Here is a 14,856-nt window from a genome sequence, read left to right on the forward strand (position 1 = left end):
TTATATACATTTCCATGAATGTACATTTCATGTGTACATGATATATATATATATATATATATATATATATATATATATATATATGCATGTAAACATCCTTCATACTAAGATTCTTTTGAATGTCATTTATTTAATTGTTATTTCGTTATTTGGGAACTCATGTCAAACCATGTGATAGAAGTCACGTGATAGCTCATGGAAGCTGGCCCTGTCTTTATACTACATGAATCCCAAGGAATAAATTTTGTTCATCAGCCTTGTTGACAGGTTCTTTCTTTCCCTCTCGAGCCATAATACTGTCCATTTAGAATTGTGTTATATTTTCTTTATAGTACAGATAAAATTATTGAAAATGCACATGCTCACACTGTTAATATGTTTATTGGCAAAGCCACTGGTTATTTCCTCATCAGAAATAAACAAACAAAAAGGCAAAAATGATCATAAGCCATTTATTTGTTGAACCATCTCAAAAATTTAAAAATTATAAATTTATTAACTACTTCGAAATTTGACACGGTTTAACTAAACACTAAATTTTTGGCTGTTGATAAAGCTAAAAGTTTGGCAAAGCAATTTTCCTACTTCCAAAGGACATCCAGAATGGTGGCTGTAAGCTTTGTTTAGTACCATCCTTCTTCAGTTTGTCATGATTTTTGCTGTCTTCCTTTACCTCACTCCTGTGAATAAGCCAGTTATCACTTAATCTACTTTCCAAGGCCATCCATGTGATGAAAATAATCTAATTCAGCCAATTGATTAATGGTTTGCCCAATAAATTGGTCCCTAAACTTAGTATGGATAATTAAGTAGACTGATGCAGACATATTATCTGACCCATGTTCATGACGGCCTGTTTAGTTGAACTTTCTATCAATTATTCTGGTTTTGACATTTAAATAAATTATATCAAAATTCTTGGGAAAATATATTGGCAACATGAGTTGATTGATTCACCAAACTCTGTTTAGAAAAAACAGGAACACCCAAAATGAATTTAGTGCATGGGCAGATACAATTTTTCTGATATGACATGTAATTATCTGTAGATATGTCATCAAAAGATATGCAGCAGGAATACATAGATTCTGATACTAAATATTTATTTATTTTAAGTCATTATGAATTCTCTATATCTATTCCTGATGAACATTAGTGGATTATAATAGTTTTAAAGTCTCACAAATTCTGAAGAGTAAAAAGAATATACATGGCATGGTCAGTAGCCATGAAGTCTTTTTTATAGATTTATTTAAATGGACTGACATGCACAGGAAGGCCGTGCTGGAAGATCCAGCTAGAGGGAGTTATGTTATGTGGAATGATGCCATCTACCTTACCCTGGACTGAATGTGTCCAGTAAGAACCTTGTGAAACAATGAAAAGAAACTGGGGAGTGGGGGTATATAAGCCAAGACAATGGAAGAGGCTGCCCAATTCTTTTTTCTTAGTGTGAATTTACAGGCTATCATGGAGGCTCATGAAGACTTCTTATACAATTCTCTGTGAACAGTGGCTGATTTCAAAACTCCAATAATGTGTTAAACTTTAAGATTAATAAAGAAACAACAACAACAACAAAAGATAACAACAACTGAAAATGGAAGGGGCAAGAGCCAGTATTAGCATTGACAAGCAATAAGTAGAATGAAGTAAAGAATGACAAAATAACTTAGAGAAGGTGAAGGAATTAGTAGGATTATATGGCCCTCATGGCATAGGCCAGTAAGCTCACACAGGACGATTACGTGTTCAAAGCCTGCCTTAACTACAATGAGTTCAAGCTCAGTCTGTGCAACTTAACAAGCCTCTGAAAGGAAAACAAACAAACAAACAAACAAACAAGAAAGAGAAAGGAAATAAAAAGATGTCAGGTTTATATCCAAGAATGCATGATGCCTGGGTTCAGTTATAGAATCTTAAAAGGAAAGTCTATTGGCCAAAACAGACAGGGAGATCTGGCCATGTCTTAGTCCGAGAAGCCACAAAAAATGAGTATACTTATGACTCTCATAAATACAGGTGCTAGTTGGAAACTTTTGAGTAAATCTGAGGTGCTTTACTAGTCTATAAATTCACCTTTGAGATGTCCTTGGCCCTTCCTATTTAGCAAGTTTCACCCAATTTACATCTTGCTCCACCAGTTGACTTTTTTATCAAAAGAAGAAAAAATTATTCTGTTTAGAATAAAATTAATGAAGTAGCAATTTATGTAGAAAATGCCCAATGTTAACAGGATAATCTATTCTTCATAGTCCACCAGTTTAAAAGTGCTCAGAATTGAGATTTCTCTTGGGATCTTGAGATTCTTCCTATCTTGCTTGGTAACTGTTAGTTTAAAGTTTATTTTACTGGATATTAGAATAGCAACTGACATTTGTTTCTTGGGACCATTTGCTTGGAAGATATTTTTTCCAGCCTTTTACTCTGAGGGAATGTCTGTCTTTGTCATTGAAGTGTGTTTCTTCTATGCAGCAAAATGATGAATCCTGCTTGTGTTTCCAGTCTGTTAGCTTATGTCTTTTTATTGGGGAATTGAGAGATATTAAAGACAGATGATTGTTAGTTCCTATTATGTTTGTTGTTATAGGTGGCATTAGTGTATGTGATTCTCTTCTTTTGGTTTTGTTCTGAGATGATTAGTATCTAGTTTTTTTTCCTTTGGTATAGGTACCTTCTTTGTGTCTGAGTTTTCTTTCTAGAATCCTCTGTAGGGCAGGATTGGTAGATAGATATTGTTTAAATCTGGTTTTGCCTGGGAATATTTTGGTTTCTCCATCTATAATTGAGAGTTTTGCTGGGTAGTAGCCTGGACTGGCATTTGTGTTCTCTAAGAATCTGTATGACATTTGTCCAGGCTTTTCTGGCTTTTAGGGTCTCTGTTTAGAAGTCTGATGTAATTCTGATAGGTCTGCCTTTATACTTGGCCTTTTTCCTTTACAGCTTTTAATATTCTTTCTTTGTTCTGTGCATTTAGTGTTTTGATTATTATATGACAAGAGAATTTTCTTTTCAGGTCCATTCTATTTGATGTTCTATAGGTTTCTTGTATATTTATGGCCATCTCTTTCTTTAGGTTAGGGAAATCTTTTATGATTTTATTGAAGGCGTTTTTGGAGTCCTTTGATCTCAAAATCTTTGCTCTCTTCTATTCCTATTATTCTTAGATTTGGTCTTTTCATTGTGCTGTGGATTTCTTGCATGTTTTGGGTTGGGAGTTTTTTTCTGTTTAATTTTTTTTTGACCATTGTGTCAATATCGTCTAAGGTATCTTCTTTGCCTGATATTCTTTCTTCTGTCTCTTGTATCCTGTTGTCAATGTTTGCATCTGTAGCTCCTGACCTCTTTCCTAGGTTTTCCATTTCCAGAGTTGCCTCCATTTGCATTTTTACATTGTTTCTACTTCTATTTTTAGGTTTTGGTCCAGTTTGTTCAATTCCCTCACCTGTTTGATTGTGTTTTCCTGCACTTCTTTAAGAGATTTGTTTCCTCTTTAAGGGCTTCTACCTATTTACCTGTGTTTTCCTGTATTTCTTTCAGTGAGTTATTTATATCCTCCTTAAGGACTTTATTATCTTCATGAGATAAGATTTTAGGTCAGCCGGCTGGTTTTCAGGTGTGTCGGTATATCCAGGACTTGCTGTAGTTGGAGAACTGGGTTCTAATGATGCCAAAGTATATTGGCTTCTCTTGCTTATGTTCTTGAGCTTGCCTCTTACCATCTGATTATCTCTGGTGTTACCTAGCCTGAATGATTTTGTCTGGAGCCTGCCTCCTGTGTCCCTGGGTTGCTGCAGGTCTCCTGGGAGGCCTTCAGACTGTGAGGTCTTCAGAGGAGCAGACAAGCTGATGATATGCTCTCCAGGGAAGGCTCAGGCCAGGAAGGGGGTGGAGTTGGAGCAGGGGAAGGGGTAGGGACTGGTCCCAAGTCTGCTGGGTTCTTTGAGGTTTCCAGCTCTGTGGTTGTTTGGGAGAATCCTTTGCTTGTTGCCCTGTGTGCCTCTAATCTCCTGGGAGGCTGTCAGACTGTATGGTCTTCAGAGGAGCAGACAAACTGACGATATGCTCCAGGGAAGGCACAGGTCAGAAAGGCTGATCTGCTGTCTTTACTATGTTACTTTCAATCTTTCTTTCTGGGGACTATACTTACCCCATTACTCAGAGCTAATCACGCCATAATAAATGAAACAGATGTGGTTCTCAGGAATGAGAAATGGAGATGGTTATGAGGCTGTAGAGGATGAGGAACAAGCTCTCTGCTTCACCTTCAAGGCCATGGGAAAGGGTCTAGACAACATAACCACAGAGGCCACAAAAGCCTACATGGTCCTTTGTAGGAATAATTCATTGCTAGACTTGTCTTTAAAATTTGGAATTACAAAAAGACATATGTACCCTCCATTCCAATGACTGCTGCATTAATTAGCCAGGATGAATTTGGGGACATCAAGGATAAAGAGTTAAAGTGGTCTAAAGAGGAAAAGGCATGGATAGCAAAATATGAATTTATATGTGATTTAGGAATAAATCACATTAGAAGGAGAGTACAGGATGCTATGGAATTGCTAGGATCAAGAAGCAAAGATTAAAGAATTAAAAGATGATATAGAAGTATATAGAAAAGTTAGTACTTTGTTCTCTTAGCTATTTGAAGAATTGGAGATGATAATTCCTGGAAAGATATTAGAGAGAGCCAACTGCTTTACTTACATAAATTTCAAAACCTTGTATGAAATCATTTTAACTTTATTAGTCTGTCATCTTTCTGTTTTTTACATGAAAATAGTTTCTAAGGACTGCTGTCTGTTGTATCAGGAAACCACAAGAGCTGTGCCCACTTACCATGAAGAACAGGTGGTGTAAACCTGTAAAGAAATGTGCTTTTGCTTTGTGTTTAGTTTATGCTCTAAAGCAATGGGGACTGGGACCATTGATCTGGGATTGATAGAATTTATGTAAATTTAATAATTTTTTAAAAATTAATAACAATGATCAAAGATCTGATGATGTAACTTTAGTCAATAAAAGACTGGGTTCAGGCTCTCTGGTCAGAAAGGAAAAGAATAAAGAAAGATGAGAATCTTTAGGGAATAGAGAGAGTACCTGGCCTGACAGCTTGCATCTACTACTGAGTCTGAATCATTATTGAATCAATGTCATTCCCATTCCAGCCTTCTCAGGACTCTCCTAATGCTGAGGCTGGACCTCAGGATATAGTATTAGTATTTATAGTATACTAATACTATACTAGTATAGTATACTAATACTATACAGATATAGTATTAGTATCTGTCCCTTCCCACACCATGAAGCACCTTGACCACTCTCAGGACCACAGAAAACCAAGTGACTCCTGAATGTTCTATCACACATGATCCTCTGACAACCTTCAGAAAGGAACATTCTAGACTTATCTCCCAGAACAAAGGGGAAGCAAGGAACAAATACATTCAAAAGGTAGTTAGTACTGTCACTTGCAACCGCCACATCATAACTGATACAGGAGTACAGAATGGCTGTGTTGTCATAAGCAACAAATCTTATATCCTAATTTGCCAGTTTGCTGGGCTTATACTGTTATCTCAAGGTAACTGATTTGTTACAAATTGCTTTTAATAGAAAATTTTGTTTCATCTTTCTGCTAAGTGCCAAGGTCAAAGAAGCCTCACAGATATAGAGAAGCTTCCTGTCTCTATTCTCTTACTTCATGAAAACAATCTTCTCTTGAGACTGCAAATAGAGGAGACATTCTTGTATCATCCCTGGCAACCTCAGTGTAAATACAATGTCTTTAAAATTGTCAAGTTTTAAATAGCTAAAAGCATCCAATAAGTATAGAGTACTGTATATATGTCAGTGAATTGTTCATTTATTTCACAAATAAGGGAAATACAAGACGACAACGCTTTTGAAAATGAGATGAAAACAGCCTTTCTGAGAAAACATGATGAAATAAGCTTCCAAAAGCCAGGAAGAAGTGTGTACATGCTTCACAGTGAAACAAGACCACAGCCACAAAGGTTCCTATCCTCTAGGTAATCTGTTCAGTGAGTTACATATCCACTGGGTTAGTTATTCACTGAATACATTATTCACTGGGTACCTATTCATTGTGTTACCTATTCACTGGGCAATATTCACTGGGTTACATATTCACCTGTTACCTATTTATTTGATTACTGTCTATCCACTGGGTCATCTATCCACTGAGTACATATCCACTGGTTTACTTATCCTCTCTGGGTTACCGGTTCAGTGGGTACCAGTTCACTGGGTGACCTATTCACGGTGCATCTATCCATTTGGTTCTTTACTTGATTGACCATCCAATAAGTTACCTGTCCACCTGGCTACCCATTCACTGGGTTACCTACTCATTTGGTTATCTATTCATTGATATCTCTGCAATATATTGCTTCTCTCTAATTTCAAAAGTCTAGAAGTTCATGGAGCCTGGTTCATAACCAATAGTACTAAAACAAAGGAATCTCCTCCCAGAGAATGACATTTCTCTTAGGTATGACAATGAGAACATATATATTCTGGTTTAGGTCCATTGCTATAATAAACACCATGACCAAAGGAAACTTGGGAAGGTAAGAGTTTGTTTTATCTTTCACTTTACAATACACCATTAAGGAAAGCCATGGCAAGGTCCCTGGAGGCAGAAACTGAAACAGCAATTACAAAGGAACTCTGCTTATTGGTGTGCTTCTCCTGGCTTGCTCAGCTACCTTTCTTATTCAGCCTAAGGCCACATGCCCAGGGAAGGCAACATCCATAATGGTCTGGGCCTTCTACATCATTTAGAAGTCAAGACAATATCCAAGAGGCATACCACAGGCCAGTCATATGAAGGCAGTGCCTCAGTTGCAGCTCCTTCCTCCAGGTGTGTCAAATTTCCAATGGAATCTAGCTGTGACAATTCATCATTCTTCTTTGTTTGCTCTCACAGTTTGGGTGATTTTTTTTTATGACCATTAGATGGAAAATATTGTGCCCATGTCTCTCTTTTTCAGGTTTCTTACTCTTAAAACTCATACTTTAACCATCTTTTTCACATTAACCATGAACTTACCTAATTGATCCATTTTCGAGGTCTTAATTTAGAAACAATACTATGTCAGAAGGTATTTTTATGTCCACAGTCTCATTTTTATAATATTTAAGAAGATACAGAATATAGAAAGGAATCAAACAAATTCAAATACTTGTTACTAAATAAAATCATTTCATATGAATACAAAATGGTCAATTATAACCTTTGATTTTATGGCTATTTGAGAAAATAGGTCTCAAAAAAAGTGATTTTCTTGCAGGAACTAAACAGATGAGTTTTCAAGTCAGTTTGCATTCTAGTTTCCTTTCTCTTGCTATGATGAAACACTCTTGACTAAAGCAACATAGAAAAGGAAAGGGTTATTTGTACATTTCGAGTTCACCTTCTATCTTTGGGGAATTAAGATCAGGAGCTGAATCAGAAACTTGGATCAGAAAACCTGAAAGAATACTGTGCTTCCTGGCTTAATCACTCACTGGCTCATACTCTGCTAGCTTTCCTGCCAAGGCTAGAGCAGGTATCTAGGAATAGTGCCACTGACAGTGGGTCAAACCTTCCTGCACCAGGACATAATCCAGACAGTGCCCTTAGACATGAACATTGACCAATCTGATCCAGGCAAGTCATCAGTGCAGGCTTCCCTGTCTAATGATGGTACAGTATGTCATATTGACAACTGAAGCTAACTAGAACAGTATCTCTCCCACTAGGTCTCCTACCTGGAGCTATTGTTCCTATTCATGAGAATTTGTTTTTTTGATTTAAAGTTTATTTTTGTCTTCATTATACTTTAAATGACAATCTGTGAAAAAAGTCAATGAGATGATTCAAAATTATTTGCCAAATATAATTCTAAAATGGTAGACCTTAAAATTATAATTATGGTAAGTCTTCTCCCCTAAATAATTGCCAAATCATGCCTTTTTTCTGATGCCCATTAAGTCTGTACTTTTCTGTAAATTTATGACCCAATAAAGCATTCCTTTCTCAGTTACATTTTATATGCTGCCATTTCTCACTTAATTAGCCTGTCCAGGTATCTCCTCATAGATTTTTGTCTCGGAACCTCTGCAAATAATTTATATATTTAAAAAAAGAAACTGAGAAAAGTGTATTGCAGATAAGACTAGAAGGTGCTCAAGGACTATATTTTCCACATTATGAAGGGGACCCAGTCTTTCATACCCATGGCCTGTTAGTACATTAAAATGCAGAAGGTATGGACAGGAGAGAATGTGAATTCAGCATGAGTAAGTTGAGGCTTAATTGCAATTTTGATCAAGGAACTTAGTCCATCTCCACTAGTCTGTGTTTAATGAGCAGTTTGGGAATACAAAGCAAAGTAAGCCATGAAACAATGGCCACACACCTTATGTATTGGCCAGGTTTACTCAGCAAGTACACCCCCCTTAAGGAGGTTTCTACTGAAAGTGACTTATACAGCCCCTTTTCTCTGCCTGGGACTCTGACAGCTTCCTGGCCACAAGATTCAAGACTAGTGATCGTTTCATTTTCTTTGGGAATTCTCTTCCATTCCTAGTCCCGTAGTAGATATAAGCTCTCTTCTTTCTCTGTCAAAGAACTTTCTCTGTTAGAGAACTCCCCGTTCCAAGTTCACTAGTTCTGATCATTGTGAAAACTGAAGTTTCAAAGAAAAAAAGATTGTGCTGACACATGCCCCTTGCAGCAGCTCATGCTGTACAACAGATACTGAATGAATGTTTATGGAATCAATTTTAACATGCTAAGTGATATGCATGAGATGTGAACAATGCGACCTAGCTCCAAAGAATTGGAATATAAGGAATATATATGAAGAATCAGCACATGTCTATGAGTAGGTGGAGAAGCATTACACAGACAAGTGGTAGGCAGTGGTTGATGCTTTCTCACTGCCAACTATTAACTTGACAGAAGCTAGCATCTCCCAGGAAGTAATCCTCTAGACAAGTTTGTGAGGACTTGTCAAGATTAAGGTTAGACTTTGGGAATGCCTCTGACAGATTATCTTGATTATGCTAATTCATCTGTGAAAAATCTTCTCAACTGCAGACAGAAGTATGCCCTGGGCAGATAATCATGGGCTGCATGGAGAAAATAACCTGAGCAAGCAAGTATCAGTTGCTCTCTGCCTTTTCTGTGGGCATGATGCATTCAGCCACTTCAGGTTCTCACTGTCAAGACTTCCCTGCCATACCCTTGAACTTTGGTATAATTTTTCCCTTAAGTTGCTTTCTCATGCATTTCATCACAGCAACAGAATCTGAAACATGCTGATAAATCAAGAAAGGAAGTCTTCCACAGGTACCTGGGAAAGCTGTGCGAAAGCTTCCATAACATCATGAAACACCACTGTTTAAAATCATGCGCTCAAAGAGAGCTTTCCTTATGTCACAGTGAGAGTAGTCTTGCTATCTATCACATCTGTGGACTGGAGAAGATTCATGAAGGAGACAAGGGAGAATTTTTTTTTTGTTTATTGTTCGCATTTGGTTGTGGGTCTCTAGAGCAGTGGTTCTTAAGCTGTGGGCGGTGACCCCTTTGCCAAACCTCTATCTCCAAAACTATTTACAATACAGTTCTGAAGTAGCAAAAATACAGTATGAGGTAGAAGCAAGAATAATTTCATGGTGAGGGGTCACTACAACATGAGGAACTGTTTTAGAAGCCGTAAGATTAGGAAGGCTGAGATGCTCTGGAACCTGTGGGTCTGACCGAAGGCATTTGTCATCACAGCCCTGGTTATTCTGTATGCTCACAACACTCATTCTAAGCAACTTTTTAGGAAGCTCTGGGGTTCCCCAGAGCCTTCTACTCTCTTGGATCCCATTTTTTGAGGAGAAATATCCTAACTGTGGACAGTGCTAGAAGCAAATTTTTACCCCATCTGATTCAGCTTTGTCATTCATTATTTTTGGCAGGAGAAATGAATGAACAAATTTGTTAGTATAACTTTAAAGTTATTACAAAATGTGAAATCCAAATGCTAAATTTATAGTCATCCCATCATCTAAAGATTTTAACAAAAGTCATTTTAATATAATAACTTGTTTTGTTTTGATCTATAGTCACACCAGGCATCCATTCGTTTTTGTTTGCAAATATAAGGAAAAGAATATACCAGTTATATGCACAGTCTCCATGTACACATAAACAATGCCTATCATCTGTTTGGTCATCTCTATACACCTGATAGGATGCTATAGTTCACAACATCATAGCACAAATAAGCACATCAAACCGAACACATTCTCCTAAGGGAACAAATCGTGCTGCCTGTAATAGCACAGAGCACAGCGTTAGAACACCTTTACCAAAGTGAGCTAAGTTTTCAAAACAGAGCAGATTTCTTAAACATAGCTTTGTGCTTTATAAACATCACACTTGCCAATTACAAATTAGCAATCTGGGCCTATATATAGTGTGTTTTCCTTTTCATTGCATTAAGAGAAGTAAATATATGGAATTATCATTTAGAACCACCCACTCCTGATTTTACTGGTTTAGTGTTCTATCATTTAATAAGGCAGTAATGTTTACATGTATATTTGCAAAAAACACATTATGCACCACTGTAGTAGAATACCTAAAAAATAACACATTGAGCAACTGTTAGAAGTCAGAATTTCTCAGCTTCAATGCAAAAGCTAGACAGTGGCAGTAGATTCTGGAGGCTATAACTCAGATATAGATGCTTGTCTATGAAGCACAAAGTCCAGGGCCAGATCCCCAGAACCTGAGTAAGCCAGCTACCATGGCATATTCAATAGGCTAAAGACTGAGAAGGAGGAAGATGGGGATTTTTTTGTGCACTCTTGGCTTCACAAAGAGCTTGATAGCAGTGTGGGCCACATGCGACTCTATCTCAAAGTGATTGCAGATTGTGACTGAGTATATCTGAGCTGATACCCACAGTCTATATGTGCAGATAGTTTCCAGGAGCTACTATAGGTACTGAATGGGAGATCACACTTAGGATGGTTTTCTTTCTTGATTGTTACCACCAGACATGCCAGAGAGCAGAGTCTATTTGTGAATTCAACTATCATATATTTGACTTCTTACTTTGAAGTCAAAACTGCTATGACCAGAAATAGGAATTGATTTTTTTTAATGAAAGAAGAGGATGGATTGTCTTTTTAACTGTGTTATAAACTGCCCTAGGCTGTCAATGGTAGAACTGAGTAAATTCTTAGAATATACTTTGATTCTCTACCTTTATCTGTATCTTTGGTTTTAATTAATTTAATTGTTCCACACTTCTGGGAATAGAAAACAGTGCCTTATAACATGGAAGGCTGGCTCTGTACCATCACCTCTATCCATAGCATACTTTTCCTTATATTTTGAAATATTTAATTGCCCAAGGTGGCATTAAACTCACTCTGTAGCTCAGGATGGCCTTGAATTTGTGATCCTTCTGCCTCATCCTCCAGAATAGTGTTATTTCTGCAGCTAAGTTTGGTATTTCTGCTATTTAAATCTTACATTCTGTTCTAATGTTTGCTTTATTGACTGTTGGATCTGTTGTTCCTGTTGCTTCATTGCCAAGACTATTATTTTTTTATCCTGCATTTCTTCAGTTCACATATATTGGGTACATATGGTGTGCCTGGTCCAGAATTAAATTGGATCCAGATCTACAGTAGTCAAGAAAGCATGGGCCTTAACTTCCAAAGCACTTGAAATTTAGTAGAAGAAATAGGAGATGAACTTGAGTACCTTTAAAAAGGAAAATAGGTCTTACTTTGAAACCCAGGCTGGTACTGATCACATAGGCTAGGCTGGCTACAAAACTAATACCCTCTTGCCTCAGATCCTTGAAGCATGTACTTCCATATTGGACTTGAACTTGAAGACTTTAGGGTAGGATGTTAGAGCATGCTAGCAGAATTATCATTATTATTGTCATACAAATTCAGAGGAAAGAACTTACTTCTAATTGGACTGTCAGGACAGGACACAGATCTGAAACAGATCTATCTGACTCATAAGTACCACCCAGTTATGAAGACTGGAGAAACGCATCAGGCTTGTTCATCCACAGGCAACACAGGTGCTGGCACAGGTGCGCATTCAGGCCTGGTAAGCGGGCATCAGTGGTGTGTTTAGAAGGATCAAACTTGTTTTTCTTCAGGGCTAACCAGTGAGTCTTAAGGCTAAAGAATTGTTTGAGCAAATACAATTTTCAGTTATGTTCATCTAAAATGTATTTCCCTGCCCCATGACATGCAACACACAATTAGCAGCATCATTCCTGAAGAAGTTACAATGTATTCATCATTGTGCTTTAATCCTAAAACTTTCTTAAATTGATTTAGTTTAAGTTCAAGGAAAAAAGCAGTTGGAGACAGAGTGATTATGCTCCATGTGGGGATTGTATTCAATATCTCAATATCTACGCTTATTTGAATTATGACCATTATTATGGTTGAGTCTATATTTAAAAGACTATAAGAGGATGATATAAGATTATTTCTAACATAACTCAGAGAATGCAAATTAATTTGTATAAGCCATTTTGACTTACAACTATACTTTCCCATAGAACCTTGAAAAAAAGCTATTAATTCAAAAGAAAATACACCGTAAACCACAGAATAGGAAGTAATTTACCAGTTCTACAACTAAGAAAATAAAAAAGCTTTTATTTTGTATTATATACCTAAATCTGCATAACTCTAGTTCTATGAATATTGAATTGTGCATTTTTTTTGTGCATGAAGCAATGCATTTTATGGGAGAAAATATATTCAAAATCTTTATTACTGAAAGGTAAGAAGCATAACATCTCAGCAATATGGTGATATATTTTGACAATGGTTATTTATTTTTCACCTGCATCTTGAAATAAAACAAAAGGTCTATACTTTTAGGAACAATGCCCACGTTTCTTTCCAAAATTGATCATTTTTAGAGTTCTCTAAATTGTAGATATATAATAATGTTTTATTTTGACAGTGCCAATCTTGAGACTGTTTTGCAGCCTCATGAGATGCAAGCTATTTACCTGTCAGGAAGCGCAAGAGTTTGAAGACTGATTCCCTCAGCCTCATGGCTAAACCACAATATTGATGGCTAGCATCAAACGTTGGCTTTTTGGCTTTGGAACTTGATCAGTCCATCATCTAGCCAAGAGTATCGGAGGAAGATTATCTATGCTGAGTACACAGGTCCTATCATGTCCAGAAGACACCGTTCTTCTTCAGTCCTCCACAACCTCTGGCTCTTAAATCTTTCTGCCACCTCTTCTGAGATGGGCCCTGAATCTTGGAGAGGGTAACAATCTGTATAGCACCTTGCAATACTATGGAAGGCATGTAGCACAGGATAAGCTTCCTGGTCAGTACAAAATTTATTTCTCCATACTGCATGACATTGGTCCTCTCATGTCCAGAAGACACTGTTCAGCTTCAGTCTGCTGCAACCTCTGGGTCTTACAATCTTCAGCCTCCTTTTCTGTATAACATCTTCAGCAATAGGGTCTTTCATCAAATTGTGGTGGACAAACAAGAACAATAGTAATAGCTTGTATTTCTAGGTGAAGTTCCAGAAGCAGCTCTGATCAATAACTCCAGTGAAGGTGTGTGAAGTGGAAACTTCTAGTTCTTTAGAAAGCTAGTTATGTCAAATGGTGATTTTCTGGGGTATACAGGTGAAAGGATGTTTTGCTTAAGCAAATATGTGAGAGACTGTTTTCCTGAAGCAGAAACAGGTGAAAGGATGTTTGGATATAGCAAACATGTGAAAAATGCTTGATGAAGGAGTATAAATATGACCCAACAGACAGTGGGAGACGAATACTGGGCTTTGGTTTGGTTTGCTTCAAATCATTATTCTTCACTAATGACACACACACATATTGATTTGCCTTACATAGTGTTGTTGATCTCAATTTGTGATAATAGTCTCCCAAGAACTGCTCTCAACATTCCTATGGGAGCTTGCTCTTCTGCAGCCTTGCCTCAGTTTGGTTGGTGAGCCTGGTGGTTTCTTTCATACAGTTGCTGGTTTGTGCCTTGCTGCAAGGACTGGACTGTAGCTGCTGCTTTGTGCATGGTATCTGCCTGTCTAGAGGACTTGTCTGCAGCTGTTAAATTGTACTTGATGTTTGCTGCAAGAATGAACTGCTGGCCAAGAAGATAGAGCTCACTCCTAAATTGCTGAACAGATTAAATTCCCTCATGTATTATAACTTTTCTCTTTCACTACCACTGCTAAGTGGTGGGCTAGAGGTGAGGTTGAACCCTTATTAAAAGTAGGTTGCAAAAATATATACCTACAGGTTTCGCAAACCTGGCACTGAGCTTATTATGTGGCAACCCTCAGGGATGCAAATAACTCCCAGTATATTTTACTTATACATACCTATTGAATAGGTATGACTCCCCTAGACTCATGGGTTTGTATGTTTGCTCCATAGGAAAGGGCACTATTAGAAGGCGTGGCATTGATGGAGTAGGAGTAGCCTTATTGGAGAAAATGTGACGCTGTGGGGGTGGGGTTTGAGGTGTCTTACTTTCAAGCTACATGCAGTGTGGCATGCAGTCACTTTTTGCTGCCTGCAGGTCAAAATGTAGAACTCTCAGCTCCATCCCCAGCACCATGCCAGTCTATATGTTACCCTGCTTCCTGCCATGACGATAATGGACTAAGTCTCTGAAATAATAAGCCAGCCCCAACTAAATGTTTTTCTTTATTAGAATTTCCATGATCACGGTATTTTTCACAGCAATAAAACCCTAACTAAGGCAAGACACATATATAAATCCATATATATATATATATATATATAT

This window comes from Arvicanthis niloticus, chromosome 3 (assembly GCF_011762505.2).
Source record: "Arvicanthis niloticus isolate mArvNil1 chromosome 3, mArvNil1.pat.X, whole genome shotgun sequence".
Taxonomy (NCBI): Eukaryota; Metazoa; Chordata; class Mammalia; order Rodentia; family Muridae; genus Arvicanthis; species Arvicanthis niloticus.